The following is a 25,733-nucleotide window of genomic DNA, read 5'->3' on the forward strand; positions in this document are numbered from 1 at the left end:
GCAGTCAAGAAGTGATTGAGTGGTTTAGGAACTTCATCTCTCGACTAGCATTACTACCTGGCCTAATTGGAAGAACCTTGACTGTGCATATTATTTGAACATATTAAATATTCTCAAATAAGGAGAGGATAACAAATATAGCCAATGCTCTATTAGAGTTGTTTGTACTCATCCTACCTGCGCTCGTACCTTTGCATATGAAAGAAGTAGCTGTTAGACCTTTGCAAGATTTCTTTTGCCTGATGGCATTCTGAAGGGGAATTGAAGTATTCCATTTTATACTCTAAAACTTAATCTACTGCTAATCAGGAGCAATATATGTGCCTGACTGACTTTGTCTGAAATCCTGGCCAGGAGATGGCTTTGATGAGCTGTCAAGAAGGCAATACAATGATTTCACCAGTTGGAAGTGCATAGGTTATTAGATGCTAAAGGTGTATATTGTGCTAAGATCTCAGATGAAACGCAAGCTTTGACACTCAAGAAACACAATGTTCTCCTCAATGTGCTGTGTAGACAATTCTGGTAGGTCCGATAAAAGAATGCGTTCGGTACACCCCCACGCTTACAAGGAACCAGCAAAGAGAAGAGGTCACGGTGGCATTATATTAGCCATCCACCAAGGCTGAACAGACAAGTAAACTTCTAGCAGGATAGTGGTGATTGCCTTTGGGAGGGAGAGTAGGTGGGTCTTAAGGATTTTCACTGTTAGACCTGGCCATTTCTGCAGGGTCGCTCCCAAACCTTTTGGCTGTGACCCTCCTGTTCTCTGAATTAGTTTATGTTGGCATTAGAACTCTAGCACTGGTCAGCAATTGTAAAGTGCACTACATGCTTGGGCTCTCTCCTTAAAAATGGTGCAATTGGCTTAAATATGATTGCTATATTTAATTTACTTATAAATCCTTAGGCTAGGGTACTACAAGAGCCCAGGGCCTGTAAATGAAATGCTATCATTGGCTCTGCAAGACTCGTTGTGCGAGCCCCTCAAGTAGCCTTTTACAACATGTCACAATCCTGCCATTGCAGCTTGTGGAGCAGTTCTACACTGCCAATTTTACCTGCGAAAATAAACCTTTTGCCTGCCCTAACCTTCCTTTCTAATACATCTGTCATCCCCAAGACCGGTCCTAACCAGCCCACAAAGCAGGGTGCATTGTATTTAAAAAGCAGGACACATCTTTTTACATTGTTTACATCCTGTGTAATGAAAAACTCCTGAATTTGTTTTTCACTACTGCAAGGCCTATTTTTCCTATTGGATAACATTGGGTTACCTTATTACACTTAATAAGTGCTAATAACTTTTGCTTCGTAACATATAGGAATGTCAATTTTGGACTTGAATTGTAATTTAAAACTATCTTTAATGGTAAAGTCAGATTTTAAGTCACAGTTCTGCAAAGGCCACTTTTTGAAAATGTATAATAACCACGGAAGCAGCCCTTATACCTGGAAAGGTTGGGGTATTCTGTAATCGGAAAGCAAAAAATGTCTCTCTGGGTTTCATTCAGTATAATAATCCATAAACATTTGATTAATTCAATCAGCAATGCAGAATTACTGGCACTGATAAACGTAGACTATGGCATACTGCCACATTCCCTTATGTACAGAAACCTTAAAAAATATGTTTTTTTATATTCGGGCACTGTACAGAAGGATCTATGGAAAAGCAATAATGGTGCTCTGTGAAGCAAAGGGATCAAACAGTGCAAAGGAGTGAAACAAGCCATAAGGTGATCATCAACTGGCAACAGAAAATGGCATGGTCTTTTTGAAGGGCTAGTGCAATGAAGGTTCAAACATAATTAGTGAAGATTCCATCAACTTCATAATTGCTCCTATTAGACCCCTGTAATTAATAAGCAATTGCCTTACACACTCAACTGTCAATGGCGTTTCGACCCATCCGGTGATTAAGGGGTCATCATCAGGACAACAAAAGAATTTTCTGAGCAAAAGTAGATCCTAAAGATAACAATAAAGCACCAATGAGGAAACTCATTAAAATGATGTATTTAAATCAAAAGTATGGTCAGGAACGGTAGAATAGTTACCCAGGTATTTTTGATAGGAGATTCCTGAAATAAAAATAATAGTGGACCATAATTAGAACAAGTTCCTAAAAAAGGGGAAAGGAAGGGGTTTGTGGACGCCTAGTGCAGTGCTCAAAGCATATGACTTGCATAGTAAAGCCCGACGATATCTAGGCATAAAGTTACTGTTGGAGATGCTCACAGAAATTGCCAGTGGCATACTGAGAAAGGAAAGGAATACCCCAAAGTAAGTTGCTTCCTGAGAATGGCCGCCGCAGTGATCCTTTAGCGGTATGTTTTCATAGTTACTTACGAACTGTGTTATTGTCCCTCTTAGTAGATTTGCACATTTATTGCTGCTTGACTCTAGATTTGGTGGCGCTGCTGCTTTTTCTTTGGGTAACTGCAGAGAGCTGGAGAGGAGAGTTTGTAATGAGGAGCATAAGATGAACTGGAGAGAAGTTTTATTTTAACTTGATCAAATGAAGGATAAGAGAACAATGGAGACGTGGATGGAGAGGCATCAGTTGTCTGTATATTATGGGCAACATATAGAGAAAGAGGGTTAAACAAGAAGTACAATTAGGAGAATTTGTTGGGAGGCACCAAGGTTTCCGCTGGTAGGAGGCATAAACTGTTTTTTCATCAAGCAGGTATCAAACAAGATGGATTTGTTGACTTGGGCAAGAACATGGAAAGTAAAAGAAAAGTAACAACCCATTTTAGTCCACCTGGCTTTGAGTCAGTCAGCTGATATATTTTTTCTGGACTGAAGATGGCTATAGAATTTCTCTTCCCTTTCTGGCTTCAGCAGTATATTCCAGAATATTCTCAGACTGCTGCTCTTTGTCTGTCCCGCTTCCCACTCCAGTCTTCTCAGAGCTCAGTGGTATTCAGTCGAATCACTTTCTCACTCAGTTTTACTGTTTTCTCCTGAAAAGCATTGACTCCCATTAATGGTTCGTTGTGGATTTAGGTGTCCGCTGGGGATAAGGTTTTTCGTGTTGGCCTAGTGATCATTACTTACTACATCAGCTCCTTGATGGGTACGAGCTAGAGTTCGTGAGAGTGAGCTTAAATGTGGCCCTGTTCAGACCAGGAATCCAATGGAGTGGGAGCTGTTTTGATTTTATACAGGCTAGTAACAACAGGGGAGGGCGATTTACATCTTTCTTTCAGGATCTGCAGGTTGGAAAATAAATGTTTTTTTCATGGCGAGATAATGTTTTTAGTTGTACTGGTAAAAACTGTAGCACACATGTTCATTGGAAAGACTGAAACCTATACCTCACTCGTCCCGAGGTTTCTATTCCGCCTTTCATACACTCAATATTGATAACGTAAATTACTATTGACTTTGGATGTTCATTTATTTACAGTGTTTTGAAGCTGCAGGCAAGTGGTAGTTCACACTAAATGAAATTATATTATTGTGCACTGCATAAGCTGTATATATAATCTTGCTCTTCCTAAAAACAGAAACCGGGGTTTAAAAGCAAAAGGTTTAAGATTCTAGTTTATACCCCTTTATATTTTGCAACCGGTAGACGCAGGCGATGTCTTACAGCCTGGTTCAAAGCCTTCTATGAGAAGAGCTTGCTAAAGCTTGCCACAGAAGTCAACCTCCACACCGAGGCATAGTCGGTGACCATGGGTGGCGAAGAGCTTTGTCAAATGTGAGGACGACCCTTACTGCTCGTGTACCCTGTATTACAAACTCCACTGACTACCTTGAAGTGTAACCATCTCTGGCTATGAGCAGCCAGCAGTGACTGTTCTGTGGAAGCTGGATCCTTCCAAGCAGATCGCTTGCACCTCCTTGAAGTGCAGCGGAAGCATGCAGGACATCCTTGGCTCGACCCAGGGTCTTTCGCATGTTCTGGTAGGTTTGAGGTTCTTACTAACCTTATGCCAGTGTTTGCCTTGCTTCATATTTGCACCACAGGCCCGTTGTGCCTAAAGCTGTACTTGGCACGGTTGGTAGTCACAGCATGCGTTGTGCGCATTAATGCTGTAACCTGGACACAGTGTTCCTCTGTTACGTCGGCCCAGTGTATTGTGTACCCAGTCTGCATACACATTTGCAGGATGTGTGGTTTGTATAATGCTGAGCCCGAGGCTCTGTGCCAACTCTTGAGTGAATCCTGCATGACATTGCACTTCTGAGAGTAGTCGGGTAGCTGCACGAAGAGGAGTTTGCAGGTGACCTGGCCAAGGGGCTGATTTACCGCCTGAGCACCAGCTGCTGACCTTTGCGTAAAGCAGCCACATGGTGACATGGACACCCAATTGAATGTCATCAGTCGCCAGGATAAAGGGCAGAGGTGTTGGACTGAGGAGTTCTTACTCCAGGGACCATCAACATGGCTGATGGTTTTTATCTTTAGTACTCATGAAGCAGATACTTTGGTTCCGTCAGTATTACCGGGCAACCCCGTCTGATGAACCCGAAGTTTGGGGGTTGTAAGCTGGGCGTGAAGGTGTCCCTTGAGCAGTCCGCTCTTCTTCACTGTACACTGGCTGGACACACTATGTCCTGAGGTTCACTGCTCGCCAAGAGAACGAAGGCCGCACTTGCTGTTTTTCCAGCCTTCTGAATTTAACTGTGGCTTCTCGTGAGTCAAGTGTGCTTTTGTGTTCAGCTTTTCATTTAACAGTTTATTCATATCACCTGGGCTCTCTGTCTTTCTAGCATAACAGATCCGGGCTTGGCTTCCAAGAGGTCTTAGAAAGCATCTCACCGCTTTCTTCTGGCGCCTGCCACACCATAGCCGTTTGAGCGCTGTGTTTTTGATGGGTTGTTACCTCTTGGTGTACTGCTAGGAGTGTTGTACATGGATCTCTCTCTCAGTGCTGTCAGGACACCCTGCCCATCTGATGCAGAGTTGAGTGGATGTCCGAATATTAGGAGCAGCTGCACATTTCTCAGCAGGAGCAGAGCTGCTCAGAGCTATCCAGTCACTGGACCACATTCATGATGAGAGAGGGTTTCCCCACACCCCCTTAGAGGTCCTCCTCTGTTCTGGACCGTTGTGGAGGGCGCTCAGTCTTTCATTCGGCCGGAGAGTGACAGAGGTACAGGTGAGGTCTACACTTAATGGAATATTGCTGAAATGTATCTCTGAGCTGAGGCCTGTGGGGCCAGGGACATATGAGCTGATTCGTAGGAGGCCTAAGCTGCACCAGACCTTCCTTGATGTCTGACCATGCTCCTGCTCATCTTTACTGAAACAGTTCGGCCTACCAATGTTCCTTCTTACTGCCGCTGTCTAATGCCCAGTCTGTGAAGCCTGTAGTAGAATTGAATGCAAATGTTTGCAGTAAATGTGCTTGTGTTCATGTTGCCTGCACCTGACTTGACTGCACAACAGTCTGAGAAGGGGTGGGCTATCCAGGCAGGAATTGCTTTGTTAATATTGCGAATGTCTTCCCAGCAGCTAATAAATGACCTACAGGATAAAGCCATGCTGATTGGTTGTGGGCAGCCTGCACTTCAAAATAGTCCTATCCGTACCTGGCCAACCTGTTTCAAACCGTGCGTAAAGGGATGGGTGGGGAAGCAGTTCTGCAGTGGTGTGTGGCCCACTGCATGATACAACTCTGTTTTTAGGTTTTGCCTGCCAATGCGTACGAAGTACGCATGCGCTAGCAAAACCTCTTGAGATGTATATGTGATGGATGACCCGCCTCTGCCTCTCATTGGCTAGCTCCATAAATGGAGGCTAGCCATTGGGAGACAGAGGCTGTCAATCACGCTTTCTCACGAAAACGCGATTCGGGGGCGTTTCTCGGGCTTTTTTTAAGCCCCGCCCCTTTGTCCCGGGCCGCGCTGTCATTGGCTGCCGGCCCGGGACACCCCGTGACGTCATTTCCCGGGCCGCGCTGTGATTGGCTGCCGGCCCGGGACACCCCCGTGACGTCAGCCAATCACAGCACGCCCGGGACCTGACTTGTTCTGTTTTGCGTTGTGTAGAAAATTAAATCATAATAGTTTAGTTGTCTCTTGGATATGCTGCACAAAATAAACTTTAGCGTAATCTCATTTCACAATATTTAGCAGCAGTTATGTCAATGCATTGGCATTAGTACAGCGAGTATTCTGTTATTAGTAAGGCCTGGATTCAAGGACGCATTTTGTCCTATCCACTCGAAGCTCTAGTTCAGACTTCAGTTTCGTGACTTGCAGGACTTTTGTTCTTAGATCGGCCTGGTTTCTAAGTTCCACCCTTTGGTTTGGAAGATGCCCATGAGTAGTTTCTAACACTACTACTGGCCGTGCCACAAAGGGTTCACGTCGTGGGTGACTCGCAGACAAAGTGCAGAGGAACCATAAGCCTACCTTCAGGCGCCCATACTTCAGTTTAACACGCCTCGTGCATTTGATTCTCAGTGTTTGTGTGTGTTGGTGTAAAGAGTGACGTCACGTCCGTGTGCTCTTTTTCAGGGACTTTGGTATGCTACGCATGAGGGCAGAGCTTGTTTCTCCGTCGCTATCGGCGTCCTTTTACTGTAGCGCCTCATCTCGTGTATGTCGGCGATAGAATTTTTTATTGTCCTTCCTGTAACCTTTTGCGCTATTTTGGATCTTTCAGTGTAGGTCTGACGTGCCCTTCTAATGACCGTGCTGGTTAAATAGGAACACTTGGTCCTACTGTTGTTGCTGACGGTCCAGTTTCATGATGTCCGGTTGGTACAGCGCGTATTAAGTGTGTGCACTCCAAGCAAGTCGTGCTTGAAGCTGACTACATGGGAGGAAACACCCCACCCATAGCAATACCTTCGGGTCGAGTGGGCGCTATATAAAACTGCATAACAAAATATATATATATATATATATATATATATATATATATATATATATATATATATATATATATATATATATATAAACTATGCCTTCTGGCATTTCTCCACGCAGTCCGGTTTATTTCACTGTGGGGGTAAAAAGTTAGAGGCTTATTAAAATTCCCCCCGCTGTCTGCCCGGGCTGGAAATCCCACACATGCTTCGCGCCGTCCAATGGGGCGCCCTCGCCGCGCTCTTGTTTCACTGGCTGCTGCCGTACCCTGCAGACGAACCTCCTGCGTGGTGCGCCTATCACTGGTGCTGCCCGGAGGTAAGGCTACTCTCTCCCACTTGTCTTGCCGAGTTGGGCTCCCTCTACTTCACTCATCTGTTTCCCTGGCTCGGGCCGAGGCTGATCCATGGATCGACGGTGTGTCCTGGAGACTTTCTCGAGGTGACTTGCTCTGTTGTCCTAAAACACACGGGCGATCCCACGGTGCTGATCACGAGCAGCAGTAGAGGAAGCACAGGGTCAGAAATCTTGCATGAACTACTAAGCGCGGGGCGAGTTGCTAATTGACAGACTAAAAGAAAGCCTCATCCTATTCAACAATGCAACACATTTCCATGTATGTATGAGACCGAGCAACATGGCCGGTGCCCGGCGGAGCTGCCTTCCCTCTAGCCTTGTGGGCATGTGTCCCTGTCTACCCCACCCTGCCAGTAACACTTCTGGTCACTCCACTCTCTCCTCGTGGCTTCCCCTGTTTCGTTCCCGCTGTAAAACCCTCTTGTACTCCCCTCACATGCGTTTCTACCTCGCCACCCCTGACACGTTGCACTTTCCATGTGTTTCTCTGCAGTCCCTCTCATTGTGTCACCTGTTCTCTACAATCTGCTTCGCGTTCCTGCTTCTCTCGTCTTTCTCTCTCCCCTACAGACCCCCCCTCTGTTTCTGTAACTCGTCTCCTGTTTCTCTTTCCTCCAATGTTCTAATGAAATCTCTCTCTTAAGCCTCTACCTTCTGTGTAGAGTTCATCTCTCTTCGGGTTCTCTCTCCTCTCCAACATCTGTTTCTCTCTCCTCTTTACTCTCTCCTTTCTGCTTCTCGTTTGTGGACGATTCGCCACACCCAGCCCCTCTCAACACACAGGATTATCTCTAGCTTTCCTTTTGTTTCTCACACTTGTGTGAGTGACCCCTCTTGCACTCTCGGGTCATCACTGTTTACTTCCCTACCCCTTCTGTGTTTCCCATAACTTCTCACCAGCAATGCTTCTCACCCCTTATCCTATTGGGTCTCTGTTCTCACACTCCCTTCTCCACTATTACATGGATCTGACCCCCCTTTACTCCATACTTTACCCTCCCCCTGCACACAGATGCAGTTTCAACTTTGCGCCCACGGGATTCCTCCCCACCCACCCCCGTAGAGCAGGAGAACACTCTGCAGCCCTAGCCCCTTCTTTTGTTTTTCCTCTTCTTTAGGGGTTCACACCTCTCTCTCTCCTACTCTACCCCCCTCTGATTCTCTGCCTATCTGCACTCTCTTTCTGCCCGCTGCCTCGTGTCCCACTCTGTCTTCCCCCACAGACGGGTCTCTTCAGTTCGCCCCTTGGGTACCAGAATCAGGGTGCCTTGTGTACGCTGCTACATCATTGTGATTTTTTCCTTACAGTATCAAGCGAGGTACATTGAGTCTGCAGGTTTATTCTTAGTATAACTCAAGGACGTTGCCTTTGAATGGTAGTACATCAGACTAGTCTTGATTTATTTTGCTCCACATCAAACTGTACAATGTTCTTTAGTATATCGCAATGCAATGTGTTTAGAGCAATTCCCGTTCTCTTTGTATGAAGTCTACCACAATCTGGGCGCATTGTTCCCTAGTACATCGCAGTACCCTTATTTTATACCCCATGTTGAATGAATTGTGTTTACTGGTACATCACAATGCCTTTTGTTTATATTATAACACAACCACAGACAGACAGACAGCATGCTACTCCACTGGGACTCAGTGTTATTAGGGAACGATGTTTAGTAGTTAATAGTGTATTACCTCAGTCAGTTTCACTGTTAGGGGGGAGTGATTAGTGTTTTGTTTTTGTTTAGTGATTAGTTATGTTTGGTAGAAATTAGAAGAGCGAGCTGCTTACAGTATTGGCTGTGCGCGGACTATTAGGTTGGGTTTATGCAACCGGCTAATATGTGTTTTTAGTTTGTTTGTTACACCTTTGCTTGAGTGAATGCGGCGCTTGTTCAGGATGCATGTTGGTGGGGGTGCCTCTGAAATAACCCGGACGTGGTTGGAAAAGGTTTGGTTGGTTGATCTTGTATGAGTTTATTTCTGATTCTGGTGCTCTGTGGCGTGACTTGTACAGTCAGTTGATTCCAGAGAGGACGAACCAGGTCTTTTCTGCCTTCCTAAATGTCAGGTGAGCTTCAACGCACCCTTCATCCACTGGGAGTGAGCACCATCGTTTTGCTGCTTGCACAGAGAAAGATGTGCAACCAATGGTTTTTTTTTGTAAGTCAGAAAAACCAGTTGTGGTGTCATTCTACAGTGAGGTAATCTTTTCAGGTATGTGTGTTGATCTTTTGATGGAAGGTTGGTGCTGTTCTATTCATGGCTTTGTGTGGCATAAACAGGGTTTTGAAGGTGGCTCCCTTTGTAATGGGCAACCAGTGAAAGGCCTTCAAAGCAGCAAGATGTTCTCTTATAGGTTTATGTGCAGGAGCTGTTCTACGGGCTAACTTCTGGATTCTTTGTAAACACCTCAAGACACAGAATCTTTGGTTAGGCTGGTGACATAGTTGTCATGGATGTGCTCTACATTATGAAGTCAGGAGTATTGCTGACATGCCATATATTTTCAAAAGCTAATTTTGCTGGGGCAAAGTCAGACACTTATAGGAGTACTTCTGGGAAAGTTATGTTGGCTCTTAAAGGCCAGGGCTGCAGAGGGGGGGAGTTGACCCTCTTGTCAGGCAGCCTGGAAAATTCCTTTATAAATGATAATTTGGTCATGATATTTCTGGCAAACAGTATTGTTACTAATGACCACTGTCTATGAGGTCGCCCGAGTGGGCGAAGCAAAGGTATGCAGTCCCAGAGTGCGGCTGGAGAGTCATGGGGGCATTGCATCTACTTTGACTCTCATGGCGTCGGCTGACCAAGTTTTCCCCTGTCAGTTAAATACTAAACCCTCTCGCCCACCATAACAATGCAGGATGGGAGAGGAGTGGGGAGTGGCCAGAGCAGGTGGATTAATTTACAAATATATTCGAAATTCTCCCTTCTTTATTGATGTGAGCACAAACACGCATACACTCACAGCAATGCATATTGAAAAAGAAGAACTACTCAACATATGAGCTCTTACACCTGTTTTTTCGATTATCAGCCCTCATGTCTAACAAGTAATGGGATCTTAGGTGAGAATGATGGCAGCACATTCCTGGGAGAGAATAAAAGTGACACGTGGAAATGCTTGAATTACTCTAAATCACTAGCAGTGCATTCCATGCTATCGTTTTAGCTCATCACTATCATTTCAGAAAGAACCAATCACTTGGGCCTTGGTTTTGCTCCTCGTCCCCCCCTATTTCTGTGTGTGTGTTTGTGCTCTGTGAATGTGTGCAAATGCAATAGGTCTCGCATTTGTGAGAGATTAAGCTATTGGCATTGTAAATGACAACGCCATTTATTTATCTGTTTTCAAAACCATCACTTAAATACAAAATTTGTCATTTACAATGCCAATAGCTCTAACTTTTACAAAAGGTGAAACCGTTGCATTGTAAATGCTTGTTTCCCTATGTGGCTGCTAGAGTAAACCCTGAAAACTGAGATTTTGCTGGAAATGGCGAATTTGGCTAGCGGTATTTGCTTCTGCTTTCTGCGGCAGCAGAAGTCCTACCACCCCTAGGGTCTAACCATGACGTGATAGGGATGCAGCTTTTTTGTAAATGTATGTATGTGATATTTGTGTAGCGCAGACCTTGTCAAAAATGAGGGGAGTGATGTACATGGTCAAAGAGAAGCATAAAGTTTGCCGATTGATAGAATAGGAAGCCGAGTTGTGGACAGGGAATGCATCGTGATGTAATGGTCTTTTAAGAGGCAATCCTTCAACTTTTTCCTAAATTGGAGCAGCGTTGGAGAGGTCCTTATGGATACGGGGATGTTGTTCCAGATCCTGGGTGCAGAGATGGAACAGACATACTGCCTTGTGCTTTTTCTTTTTTACACTTTAGTCTGCAGTCTGATGGTGTCGTGACTGGGGGTGTGCCAAGATCCACTAGAGATGAGAAGCTTGTCTGCAAGATAAGTGGGTTGGCTAGTCTAAGCGGGGGTCTCGTGGTGGCGCTGTGAATGATGCAGATGGTTTTGAAGATGGTGTGGGCTAGTGGTGGGGGGTTGAGTTCCATCAGGATGGTGGTGCACTACCCAGCTTCTGCTTGAGGAAGTAGGAACCGATGAGTGGGTATTCTTTCCCACAGTGATTGATGGTAGCGATGTCTTTTGGATTGATCAAAGGTTAAAATTAAACCGCCTTCGCCCTCTTCATGACTACTCTGTTCCCTCAATGTATTGAATTTTTGGTTTGATATGAAAGCCAAGTGGCATCTCTTCCTCTGATGTCATCAGGGCAACAAAGGAACGTGGGCACCTGTGCTCGAAGTAAATCATATTATCTCCAAGGTACGCCTTTTAAATTATCCTGCTGCTAAAAATATTGCACTTTAAATATACAGCACTTTAACCAGGCGTTAGCTTTGGAATTTACAACAGAGGCACATTTTGCATTCATAGTGACTGGAATCATTTACAAATTGCTCTTTATCCAGGCTTAACATTGGTGCTCGCACCCGAACACAGGTATTGGACAGAGAGCACCTTCTCTTTTATTTGTTGTTTGGCATCCCTATTTGAAGTGTGGTCTTTTAGCACTTGTCTGTCAGCCCTCAGACCTACATTGCAGTTGGCGAAGAACCTGTAATGATATTAAGCAATTGTTTGGACTTCATTGTAAGGATTTTAATAAATTGTTCAATAAAAATCTGTCTGCCTGCCTGTCTGTCTGTCTGTCTGCCTGTCTCTCTATCTATCTATCTATCTACCAGGGAGGCACTGTTTTTGGAGGGCAGGGGTAGGATTTACAAGCAGGTATGAAGACCTGTGGGTGGCTGAAGCTGTAAAACTGGTCACTTGTAGAAGTGACACTTGGCTGCGCCAAGGAATGAAACTCTCGGCGCCTTCCTGTGAATGCCAAGAATTGGGTTTATTGGAGCTGTACTTTCACCTCTGCCTTACTAGATCTGCGAGGTGCTCTTGTTGTTTTCATGGCCGCACTCTGCAGGCGGGGCCAGGACCTTGACAGACTGTTCCCGTGTGACTTGGCACAGGGTAACTCCTCGTCCCCTGCAGGGTCGGAGGTCACGCAGGCGGGATCTGAAACCTGCTGTCTGCAGTCACTGCCTCTTGCTCTGTACCTTGCAGAGACGTTTTGTGCTGGACGCGAGGTGCCAGGGCTCCGGGGCGCCTTCCCTTCCCCTCACTGCTGGACCGGTTCAGGAGAGACACTGTTCAATCATTGACACAAGTGTGAACGAGCCTTGTACAAGGAGCCCTGGAGTCCACGCAGCCTGCCTTGTATCTCGGGCGCCGAGAGGTAGGAAGGGGCCGCGCGTGACCTTTAATCCCTGAGGTCTGCTCAAGACTTGGGACTTTATGGAGCAGGGATATGGGGATATAATTCCCAGATTGCCCTCTCCATTCAGCAGGAAGAAAATAGGTATCTTAAACGCCTATTATGTCTTCCTGCTTCAGCTTCCAACGAAATTACACATAGGGAGCTGGGCATACACCATGCTACAGACTTGATTGCACTACGTCCCCTCTCCCTTTGGCGTTCTATCTGGGCCAAAGATGAAACCAAGTTTACCCAGGAATTAATTCTAGACTGTTTTAAACTGGACCAGCACTTAAAAATCCCCTGGCTAAAACATATTTTTCACTGGTATAATTCCCTTTTTGGCCAGGATATTTTTAAGGATACCCCAACAGAATTAGTTTTAACGAAGCGTGACCTTAAAACCACCTATATGGATCATGCTGAAGGGATTAGAATGAAGGGGTGCGCTACACAAAGTACCCTCAAACTGTACCTGGAATACAATTTAAATACAGGATTCCCATTATACCTTATATTTGTCAGTATTAACTCCCATCGTTTTGTTTTGGCACGCCTGAGGCTGGGTATAGTCCACCATTTGGTGGCCTTCCCTACTATAAAGAAGCCGGGGTCCTGCCCGTGCCCATGCGATGGAAAATCGAAACAGAGTATCTGCCACTTTTTACTTTTTTGCAATTTTTATACCGGTTTTAGAAAATTTTATCTAAAACAATTATTTTTAGAATACAGTACGTATGATATAAGAGCTGCAATGCAATTATTGTTTGACCTGTCGTCCCCTAACATATGTTATCGTGTAGCCACTTATGTTCTTAAATGTATTAGGCACAGGAAATCAATTATCATATGATCTCCGTTGGAAAAGACACCTATGATCAATTGTGAGCTACTGTCAAACCTTATGCATTTCTCTTATACGTGACCTCTGGTTTTTATCATGATTTTAGACCTTGTATTGACTGCTCTTCTGGCCTGTACCCCCCTGGACTCATACCTTTTAAATTTTTTTTTGTATATAATTGTTGATGAATATGTAATAGACTTTTACAGTTAATGCACTTTAGTTACTCTGGCATATTTTTGCACATACTATTGCACTTTATGCCCAGTTCAGGTTCTTCTTTGTTTGTATACAATTGCTGCTTAAATACGTGAGAAAAGTTGTAGACATTGCACTTTAGTTATCCCTTGCACAATTTGCACATACTACTGCACTTTATGATCAGTCTAAGCCTTCTCCTGACTGGTACTACCTTATCCAGCAAGTTTTGCACTACACTTTAATAATTGCTGCTAAATACAAACGTCCCCCTTTTCTTTGCATATTTTGCACATGTTATTGCACTTTAGACCTGGAATAGGTCTCTTGTTTAAAGTACCACCTATCTGCATGTTGTACTAAATGTAAAAAAAGGGCTGCTATTTACAAGTGATTACTCTATGGTATATTGATGTGATATGTTTTGCATTAATTTGCTGATTGTCGTTAAGTGCTATGTCCAATCCTTGCCTATTTTGCACACATTACTGCACTTTTCGCCCTGTGTAGGTCTCTTATTTAGTATTATCCCCCCCGGCATGCCTTGCATAAAACGTGTAAACTGACGCTATATTTAGTGATTATTTTCTCTTTTAGATTTTATTTTTGCCTGTATTAATGCAATTGTTTTAGTAGTTTCATCATTCTTTATAAAAGTGACTTCAATTGTATTTATGAATGTTGCTATATGGTTGTATCTATACAAACCGAATAAAGCATTTTGAAACTGAAACTGACTTGGGACTCATTAACTGGAAGGAAGAGCCTGCCGTGTGTTTATCCTGCCAGCAGCGGAGGGTATCAAACGAGCAGTCCTTCCGTCACCCCATCCAACGCGCAGCCGCCGTGGAGGATGACGTCAGGGCGCTGAAGGCAACCACCTGCGTCTAATTACGCTTTACAAATCCTCTCCTAGAAGATTGGTATTTTATTGTCAATGAGGGTGTTAGAAGTTTTCTCAAACCTTGCAGAGAATGCGAATATTTTTAACCCAGGATTTGCACATCGAATTCGTGATATTTGCACCAATGTGTTTTCGTATTATCTACATCTGAGAAATGGTTTCATGAAGGATGTGCGTCACAAAAAGGCACCAGGCTTTTCCTGCAATTACATCCTGCTACCGGTTTGAAAATTGTAATCTTGGTGATTCTGCATTCATCTTTCTGCGCAGAACTACATGAAAGTGTGACGCCTTTCACTTGGTCATGTTAGGCGTTGACTGGTTTCCCTTAACGTGAAAATAAAAGTGCGTGGGCCAGAGACGCGCAGCAGGTATGTGTGGTGCGTGGGTCAGAGCCTCCCAGCAAGTATGGGTGGTGCATGAGTCGTGTATCAATTCGTAGACTGGGTGGACCTGAAGCCAGTTTAAGTCCAGTGCCTGTGCTCCTAACGTGAACCGTTTTAATCAAAAAAGGGGGCGCACTGTTTCAGATGAGGGGTGCAATTAGTCAATACAGAGGTGGAGATAGATGTAAGTGATCCTAGGTTTGTTGGGACCCACTTGTGAGAGGTAAGAACAAGTCTGGTCTCTTGATGCCCTCGCACACCCGAAGGATGTCATGCTTAATCATCTGGCGTTTTGCTTCTCGTCGGGCCGGCGCTGCAAAGCCCTACGGGCACCCCGAAGGGTCACTTGGCGGAGATCTTTTGAGACAAAACGCCGTTTAGTGTCTGATAGCATTTTTAATATCGCTCAAGGCTTGCTGACACTTATCTGACCACTCACAGGCGACCCTGTTCTGCAGTACATTTCTCATGGCAAAGATTTTTTTTTTAATGAAAATGAATCCACAAATTTAGAATAAAATTCAGCTACACCTAAAATGACCTTGAGTCATCCATTGATTTGGGAGCCGGGGAATCAATTATTGCTTTAACAAGTTTCTCCTTGGTTTTGATTCAAGAGCCACTAACTTTGTGACCTAAATAAGTTGCATTTCTTTCTGCAAATTTGCACTTTGAAATTTCTGCAGTTAGACCTTTTTGATTAAGTACACACAATACTTTCCTTGTCTTTCGTTATGCTCTTGAATATTGTGTCCTATGAGTAGGATATCATCCTGAAAAAATATCATTCTTGGCATATGTTAGAACTGGCTATTTCTGGTAGGCTAAGGCTGACGCCAAAGCCAGGCAGAAACTACCATTCTAGTCAGGGCAAGGGAGTCACACGCCAAGATAACCCCTGCTCACCCCCTTGGTAGCTTGGCACGAGCAGTAAGGCTAAACTCTGAGGCAATGTGTAAAGCATTTGCGCAAGCACACAACAACAACAACATATTAGGCACACCACAAAAGGAACTCCACACAAGGTTATATAAAAATAACTTCTGTATTGTCAAAACACATCAGATAGAAACCACACATGTACATTGTGCCAACTGGCACGGGCAATATTCATAAGGGATTATTTACAAGACAGGGCCACGTGGGCTACTGTCAGAATCAACACTTTTAGAAATAGAATATAGGATATAAAATCACTGAGCACCAATTAGCAAATATAAATCACAACCAGTAACTACTGGTAACAGGTAAGTACCACCTACGCAACCCTAACCACCTTAGGAGAATGTCACGCAGGGGACCAGGACCTCACTGGGACCACCTGTACTGGAAAGAACAACCACCTAAGAATAAAATACATTTAGGGGTATCAGCAAGAACACATTACACATGATGCATCACAACATTCAGAGGTGCAACACAGGAAAAACACATGATGCATAAAAACACATTCAGAGGTGCAACACAGGAAAAACACATGATGCATAAAAACACATTCAGAGGTGCAAGGAAAGAGAACACATGATGCCTGAAACATTCAGAGGTGTAAGGAAAGAAAACACATGATGCATCAGAACACATTCAGAGGTGCAAGAACAAGGCACATGATGCATCAGAACACATTCAGAGGTGCAAGGACAAGGAAGACACATGATGCATAAACCAACACATTCAGAGGTGTAAAATCAAGGAAGACACATGATGCATGAAAACATTCAGAGGTGCCAGAACATAACTCAATAGCGCAAAAACACATGATGTCCAAAAACATTCAGAGGTGAAATAAAACCACACAATTGCGCAAAACTCACGTAAGCCACTACCTGTGGCAGTCCCTAGGCCAACTGGCCTTGATGGGGCTAGGACGCCCTGTGTCTCAATGTCAGGGGCCTAAACGTGGCAGCTGCCCACAAAGTGCTGGGCAGCTGTAGACAATCCCAAGTGCCTAAACGGTGCAGCTGCCCACTAATTGCTGGGCAGCTGGGAATAAAAAAAAAACGGCAACAGGGCCCTCACTGGCCCTAGGACAGAACTGCACCAAAAGGTAGGAGCCACACAGGCTCTGGGCGACCCTGCGCAGAACGTTGGAAGGCTCTGGACATCACAAATGTCCCAAACGTTGGAGCCCCCCCTCTGGGGACTCGTGATCAAAGAAATGCCCCTCAGAGCCTCGCAGGCTCGTAATTACAAGGCTGCCGTCATTGGAGTCCCTCCCGGGGGACTCAAAATAAACTAAATGCCAGGCAAGAGCCTCTCATGGCTCGCTAAACAAATGTGCCGCTTGGGGCTTCTCAGGGCTCCACATGAAGCCATGTCCCTGAGCCTCTCGGGGCTCTCAAAACAAATATGCCCCCGGAGCCTCGGGGGCTCTAAACACTGAGGACTTGCTGGGGCCTCCCAGCGCCCCCCCACAAGGACGCTTGTACCACCGGAGGGGGGGCGGGCACCGGCAATGTGCCCCGACACCCCCCCTCGCAACACGCAGGCACTCACCGGCTGGGGCTGCTTCTCCTTCTCGTCAGCGGTAGCGCATGGCGGGGCTCTCTCTCCTCATGGGAGCCCCGCCTTCACAATGCGCCCGCTTCGCTGTGAACCCGGTCCCCCATCTCGGGACCGGGACTCGATGTGGAGCTTTCGGGGCTTCAAGGCAGCCCGTCTCCTCTCTCGGCCGCGCAGGCTCCACCAGCCAGACCGGGGCTCTCCTCTCTCCTCTACCGGGGGCACCAGCCAATCCCCACGCGGCAGCGGGCGGGACTTCCACGCAAAACCGGAAGTCCCGCCCCGAGTCAGGCGCTTTGGTGCCTGCCTTCCTGTTTTTCGAGCGAGGGCCGCGGCGGTGAAACAACGGGGCAAACCAAGGGGTGGGCACCCTCGGTTGTAGAAATAAAAGTAGAAACGGGGTTGTAGGAAGGTAGATCCCTGACTATGGTTGCCCCCAACTTTTTGCCTGGTGTTTTGCTGGTTTTCTGACTTAGTTGACCTGGGGCCCTGCTATTCAGGACCCCAGGCCTACTGCTCTCTCTGTAAAATGGATTCCATGTACCCTAGGTACATATCTAATTGGATACTGAGTCACCTTATCAGTCCCTGTACAGTGTACCTTAGGTACCCAGGGCATAGGTGTAACCAGGGCCTACCCCAATCAGCCCAGGCAAGGCAGAGGGGTCCCCCAGAAGTCCTCCAGGCATCCAGGAAAGGCCATCAGGTGTCCAGGGGCTGGGCAGGGCCCAGGGATTCCCCTGGGCCCAAGCAGCAGCTCGCCCCTGGCAGATTCAAGTCAGAAAACAATAACAAATTGTAAGGGGACACAGCCCCTTTTTTATACTGTAAATTCCTTTGTCTAGCAGGGTGCAGGCAGTGTGAGAACCAGCTAGAACTGGTTATAGGGAAGTCCTTTCAGTATCAGGGACAGAGGTGACAGTCGCCCAGCGGGGAGGTGGAGCCAGCATTGTGGTCAGGCAGGCACAGCCTCATTCACTCCCAGGTGCTATCTCCTCCCACTTCCCTGGCAGCAGATACAGCCTTTCATCCACGGGCTGACTCAGACAACCTCCTGGGGGCTCCCCAGCCCCTGTCATCCTCAAACCAGACAGTCAATCCACAAGCAGGCCCAGGCACTCCTGGGCCAGGCTCACCAGCCAATCACATGCCAGCCACAGACTACACAAATATGCCAACTTCTAAAAGTGGCACTTCTAGACTAGACACAATCATGCCGCATATACCATTACGCAGCATTCAGTCTCACGAGTTCTCACATACCAAACTCCACCCTGCACTCCCCACACATCAGGAACTACCATGGGCATACATATTCCCCATTCATTCCTATGGGAGGGCAGGTCACGCACCACACATACACAGAGAGCTCACGCACTTTACACTGTACCACAGTGAAAAAGTGCGCAAAGGCCTAAAATCACCAACATCAGGTCACAGAAACAGGCTAGGAAAAAGCAAAAAGTTTCGGGGTGAACCTGCCAAAAGGGCCAGGACCAACAGCATAGCACCAAATAACTGTGACATAAGTCTCAGAAAGACAGCAGCCGCGCATGCTAACCCAAAAAGGATTCGGCAAAATTGACAGCAACCAAATGTGGTGCACAAAGCGGTCTACTGGATGGATGCAAAGAAATTTGATGATATGCCAAAGAAAGGTCGATAGTAGAAAATAATCTTGCTCCACTGGTCAATGAAAACATTTCATCAATTCTTGGCAACATGAATTGATCTACCACTATGTTTTTGAGGCTTCTGAGGTGTTCACATAGACAACTTTTTCCATTAGCACGTCTTGCAATTACCAATGGAGAAATCCACTTGGATGCCTCAATGGGTTCTAGAAAGCCAGACTCTTGTAATTTAGTGAGTTCCTTTTTCACCTCATCTTTCACAATTAAAGGAATGTTATGAACGTTGTGTATTTTCGGTACTGCATTGCTTTTAACTTTGATACAATGAGTAAAACCTTTTAATTTGCCTAATTTACTACTAATACATTGGGGAACTCATCAAGGACCCAATTCTTGGTGTCCTCCCCCCTCACACGCAACAAGAACCTGTTCTGGACTGTTAAGATCACGGATGAAATATAACGCTTTTTAGGTCTCGCGCCTAGCGTTGCATTGCACAGCGAGACTTCATGTAGGGGCTTTTTCAATCTGACCACACGCTCGTGCGTGTGGTTTTGTTAGTGTTGCAGGCTATTGGGTGTTGCATGTGTCTTTCTAACAAAGACCGCACGCAATTGGGCAAATGCGGGCACATGTCCCGCATTTGCCCTGCCCATGGCCTATTGGAGTCGTCTGTTACCCGCACGGCCGACATCTGTTTTGTATTATCGTGCCCGATAATGCAAATCAGATGTCTCGCTGTGGCGCGCAAGGAAGTCTGTACAATTTTCTTCCCAATACAAATCTGACCCTATATTTTGTGTTGTGAATATGGGCGATTTCAACAACCGCGCAGGTGTTCCGATGAAACATCACAAATAGGTGTTACTGTCCAGATGGGGGTGAGTTGACAACCATGCATTGTTATTCTTTAGGCTTTCTGAAAACGTGACAATTAAGGAATTAACAGCCCGAGCGACGCCAGGCAAAACCCAATCCGCTACTTATTCTCCCCTTTACAGTCGGCGGGGCATGACATTCTTCACGGCCACGAGGCCCAGGATTGGGTACAAAGCTCCCTTGGTGTTGAAATCAGGATGGTGAGCAACAATGTCAGGGGGAGACAGCTGTCAGAATCGTGAAAAAATGTATTCTACTGAGGGGGTGTTGGGTAATGGAGAAGAGGCAATGAGAAAAATGTGATTGAAAGCAGGAAAGGATATGATTGACGCAGACTTTCTATCACCATGACACAGCTTTTAAAGTTTATAAAAGAGGGGGCTGGGTGTACGGTTGCTAAGCCATCATGGAGGCAGTTTTCTATGGAATTTTGTGGGGGGGGGGGGGTTTCCCCAAGAGAAAAATGCAGGCAAGCAGCGGAGTTTAAACATTTGTGGATGATTACAATTATGCAGATAAACTTATATTAAAATATATATTAACAGCCATATTTTATAGAATCTAGTGCTATTCTCTAATATACTCTGTAAATTATGATTACTGTTAACTCTAGGAGACAAACCGTTCACAAATTAGAAATACTTGGATAATGAAGTCCATAAATGAGCACTGCTGATAAGAAATAATAGACCTGGATTATATTTCAATTTGCTGCTTACTTTGGAATCGGTTATCACACTTTTTGCCTTTTCTCCTTGAAATACACACTTTCTCATCCAGTATTTTTCTAACACGTAGCACGTTGCCTCATTATACTGTGGGACTTTATTTTCATCCTATCTCTTACTGAGAGACGTTTTTCTGTTGCTTGGGCCACAGACCACCTGTAAACGTAGTCCAATACATACAAGGTCTCATACTATGAGAAAGTGCAGATAACCTCCTTCCTTCTCCAAACTAGCATTTACAATGCAATAGGTCTCGCAATGACATTATTTTGAGCTATTGACATTGTAAATGACATTGTTTTTTTCTTTTTTTTCTTTTTTTAATACATAAATTAAAGGCATTGTGTAATTTAAAATGGCAATAGCTAACATTTTTGTAAATGTAAATAGGTCTCGCATTTATGCGAGTTTGAGCTATTGCCATTGTAATTCACAATGCCTCTTGGTTATGTTTTGTTTATTAAAACAAATAAAAGGCATTGTCATTTACAATGCTAATAGCTTAAACTCTCGCAAATGGGAGACCTATTGCATTGCAAATGCTTGTTGATCTTTACACCCTAGAACAAATGGACCATCTGCAGCTACATACAATTTGCATGTGGCTCTACAATTCTTGAATTCAACAACCAGTAATCTATAACCTAACTTGTCTATTATATCACCAGTAAAACTTTCTGGAAGAACATTAGTTGGTTCAAGATGAGAACCAATGCTATCCACAAATTTACTTTCCCAAACATTACGTGCAATAATAGTGAAGGGAGAACCAGAATCCGCATCAACCTGCAAAGGAATCCCCCCAAGGTTAATTGTACACATTGGTTTGTTACTGTCAGACCCTTTGATGTTGAGAACAACACTTTTCTTTCTTTCGTTTCATAAGGATGATCCTGAGCAGAATCATTCAAGTCGTCATCAGAAGAATTAGTCCGTTTCAGTAAAGCAAGAAACCCTTATGTTTTTATTTTCTTTCTTTCTGCAAACTTTCACAAAGGGACCTATTATACCACATTCCAAACATTTTGCAGACCTGGCTGGATATCTGTCATATCTAGCACTGTGTGCTTTACTACCACAATGGTAACAAGATAAGGATGTATGTTCAATTTGCTTGTCTTTAGTCATGGGTTTCACCACATTTTTTTGGTTAGATTTGTTCCTTGTGAAAGTAATTGTAGAATCATTCTGCCCAGAAATGCTTTAGAGCTCCTCTTCGACAGCTCTGCTTTTTTCACTAAATCTACAATGTCTTTTAAACCAGTCACCCTCAAGCCACAGTGTAGGAGAGTAGGGTCTGCTTCCTATGGTCATCCCACTTTTTGCTGTGATTCTCTGGTTTTTCGACTTTAGTGTGGCTGTGGGCCTGCTAATCAGACCCACAGCCCAGTTGTTCTCTCTCTAAATTGATACCATGAACTTTAGGTACATACCAGATTGGTTACTGGGTCACCCTTGTGAGCCCCTGTATTGTGTACCATAGGTACCCAAGGCATAGGTGCACCTTAGGCCTACCAGGGGCTGCAGCATGTATTATGCCACCCCTGGTTTGCCTTCCAAACTGACACCACAGGTCTGTTCACACAGCCTGGGTAAGGTGGTGTAATCACCCCTTACTTAGATATAGTATACCTATATCTATATCTACATATAGACACATATACAGCTAGAAGTCACTCCTATGGCAGGCCTTAACAATCCTGGAGGCAGAGTGCTTGGTTTTATGTCAGAGGGTGCCCTAGCATGAGCTGAGCCCCTCTGCAGCTTTCGGAACCATCTCCTTATAGCTGTTCTATGATATAGCCATACCATATACTCTTAAGTGCATTATAATCCTTGCGGTTAATGCTAACTTTGGTTTGGCTTGATCAAAACATGTCATGTAAGGTGTCAAACACTTTGGAATACTACCTCCCTGCCAGTCCTGGCGGTGGGGGTAGCATTCCACCCTTCTAGAGGGAAAAGACATGTAAGTACTGGTTTACCCGGTTAAAGTTAAACAGAGCCTCAGCATCACAAAATGAATGCTGCTGCCACAGACAGGAGTCTGACCTCCTGCTGCTGGACGAAACTCCGGCAGGGGAGGCCTGGACAATAGGTTTCCTGTCCAGGGAGGTGCCGGCACCTCCCCAGACAGAGTTTTTTGTATTGGGGCAGGGAGGGCTGCATCAGCAGATGCTTTTCCAGACACTGCCTGGGGCACACAAGGTGCTCCATGCATAGGCCGGGTCAAACCAGTTGCTGGGGCACTCAGCCCCAGCTCTGGCGCAAAACTGGACAAAGGGAAGGGGGTGTAACCACCCCCTGCCCAGGTCCATCCATAGGAGGGACCTACCCAGGTAGTCCAGCCCCCATCCTTAGTATAAGAAAAGGGGGTGGTGATGAACAGAGTGCCTGAATTAAGCAGACCACTGTTCCCATGATGCACTGGGCCAGGGACAGACTAATTTGCATATAGCCAGGTTCTGAGCTGGGATGGGGCAGTGAGCTAAATAACGGTGATGGATCAAGCCCTGATCTTTGGACTGGGTAAGAGTGGTCTGCTTAATTCAGACACTCTGTTCATCACCACCCCCTTTTCTGAATCGTTTTTGGCCACTATAGGTGTGGCAGGGTATACTCAGACATGAGTCCCTTGCTCACTGCTCCATCAGGATTCAAGCAAGCCGGGCCGATGAGGCTGAAATGCCAGAAACCGGTCCCCGGTAGCTTGTATCCTTTCTGGTGAAGAATTGGCTTGGTAGTTTGGTCTGCCCTGTTCCCATGATGCACTGGGCCAGGGACAGACTAATTTGCATATAGCCAGGTTCTGAGCTGGGATGGGGCAGTGAGCTAAATAACGGTGATGGATCAAGCCCTGATCTTTGGACTGGGTAAGAGTGGTCTGCTTAATTCATGCAGTATTAGGTCGCGCAAGATGGCCACCGGGTGGGAGCTCCTGATCAGAGCTCCGAGTGCGTGGGGTTCCAATTCTGGATTTAATCCCCGTTAGCACCCGCATCTTCGAGGATTCAACAAAGAGTAACTGGAGCAAGTAACTGGATGTAAAAGCTAGTTATATTACCTGGTCTGGGGACGGCTACTGCCTGGGCGCTGGACATCACATGAGCTGCCTCGAGATCGGCTGCTGAGAGGACGGCTGCTGCTTTGGCGCTGGACGTTGGAGGCGCTGGAGCTGGTCTCTGGAGGTGCTGGAGTCCGAGATCGCCCTGAGGTCGAAGGAAGGCGCCTGTTCTGCACCGGACCACTTTGAAGTGCTGCGCACCGCTGGACACCGTAGGAGCTGCCTACATCAGGGATCTCTCTTGGATCTGTGAGCCCTGTGCTGCCTGCGGGAGGGCGCCTGCTAACACCGGAGCGGCTCCACAGGATTCACGGCGGCACCGGGGGCCGAGAGCCCCCCCCCCCATCCCCCCACCGCCCGATCCACGGCAGTGACGCGGTCAGGTACACGGGTGGCTGCCATCAGGAGCAGAGCCGCCGGCCCCGCAGCAGGCAGCAGAGAGTCACGGCGTCATTGGAGTGCCGAGAGAGGCTGAGTGCTGGGGGCGATCTGAGGAGTGGGGCGCCGCCGTCCGAGGAGCTAGCGGAGAGGAGCCCTGTGGCTGGTGGGATCAGTGGGACGGAGGTCGGCTGGAGCCTGCCCTTGCCACGCCGGGAGCTGGAGCCATCTGCAAATACCGGCTTCGACGCTCACTCTGGATGACGACGGGTGCATTCTAAGTCTGCAGGCGAGGGGAGCTTTAGCGGAGCCTGAGTGAGCACCGTCGCACACGCCAGACTGACTGGGTGATGGTAGACCCGGTGTCTGACTCACAACGGGAGTGATCTCCCTGCCCTGCCTGGCAAACTGCTCGCCTGGCTGTTCGTCCCCTGCCTGCGGCCACCAGGACACCAGAGGAAGCTGACGCCTTGCTGTAGGGTGGATGGTCGTTCCCCCCCTTTGTATCCAACACCCAGCTGCATTAGGAACAGACAGACCGACTGGTCTGCAAACGCTAGCGAAGATCGTCTTTGCCGTCTTTGCCGAAGTGACAGCGACAGCTAAAAAAGGTATTTGCTTTGCCCCACGCGTTTTATTGGAAATGTGCACATTCTGCCCCACTCGTTTTGTTTTACAAAACCTCTGTTTGTTCAAAATGGCGGGGGTCATAAACTGAGCACCTAATCCCCTCCTGTACCGCCTGAGCCCACGAGGCCCCTCAGCAGCCCCTCTTAAGATAATAAAAAACTGAGATAAGACTCCCCTTGGTATGCAAGTTCCTGCGCCGGCCGAATAGACTCTGAAACTACTCTTCCCTGCTCGGATATCAGTAACAACCAAAAGAGGACTAATCGATCCTCTCCTCCTTGCTCCAAGCAATAACAACAAAAAAGGACTAGCGTCTCCAGACCTATCTGGCGGCCATTTTAGACTGACCTCTCTCTCTACTCAGCGGCCATCATGGACTAGTCATTGCCTTTACTGCAGTTTCTATTTTATTTTATCTTATTATTACTGGCTTCCTACATTGTATGCATTGCTATCACATTACTATCGTATATTCTAGTGTTATATCTGTTATTGCTGCAGTTTGTATGCACATTTATGGGATGCAGTAACTCATTAGTAGTTTAGCCCTATTTTAGCCTGTATTTTATATGCGGCAAGCTGCACATATCTCACCTCTATCCCCATCATTCACTGTCCGCTACCGCATTTATTTATTTGTTGGTTTTTCGATGTAAGCTACATCACGTTATTGCACTGATTATTACTACCTCATTCAACTCGCTCTGTCATGTAAGCTGCACACAGCCACTTTCTACGCCTAGACTACACTGCTGTTACCTCGTACATTCTAATATGTAACTAGGCTTCCACCTAATCGGTCCTACCTCTCATAGTTGGTTTCACGGTGTAAGCCGACTGCTACCTCGTATATAGGATACATGTGGTAAGATGCACCTACGCACTGTCTGTTCGGGGAGCACACCGACTTCTACTCCTTATATCTTTGATCACTCACTAGTGTCGTCCTTGGCCCTGTAACTAGCGGCTGACAGTTTGTACTATCGTCCTGCTTCCTACACCTAACACCACAGCTTCTCCAAAATGGAGCTCAACGGCAAGCACACTTTTAGAATTAACTACCCCT

General features: G+C 46.0%; 1 protein-coding gene across 13 annotated transcripts in view; it reads left to right on the forward strand.

Moving 5' to 3' along the window:
- The window catches only part of SLC5A6 (solute carrier family 5 member 6), a 383,801-nt gene that overhangs the window by 28,135 nt on the left and 329,933 nt on the right, over positions 1-25,733 (forward strand). The gene's annotated exons all lie outside the window — the stretch shown is intronic.

The sequence above is a fragment of the Lissotriton helveticus genome, chromosome 6, assembly GCF_964261635.1.
Source record: "Lissotriton helveticus chromosome 6, aLisHel1.1, whole genome shotgun sequence".
Taxonomy (NCBI): Eukaryota; Metazoa; Chordata; class Amphibia; order Caudata; family Salamandridae; genus Lissotriton; species Lissotriton helveticus.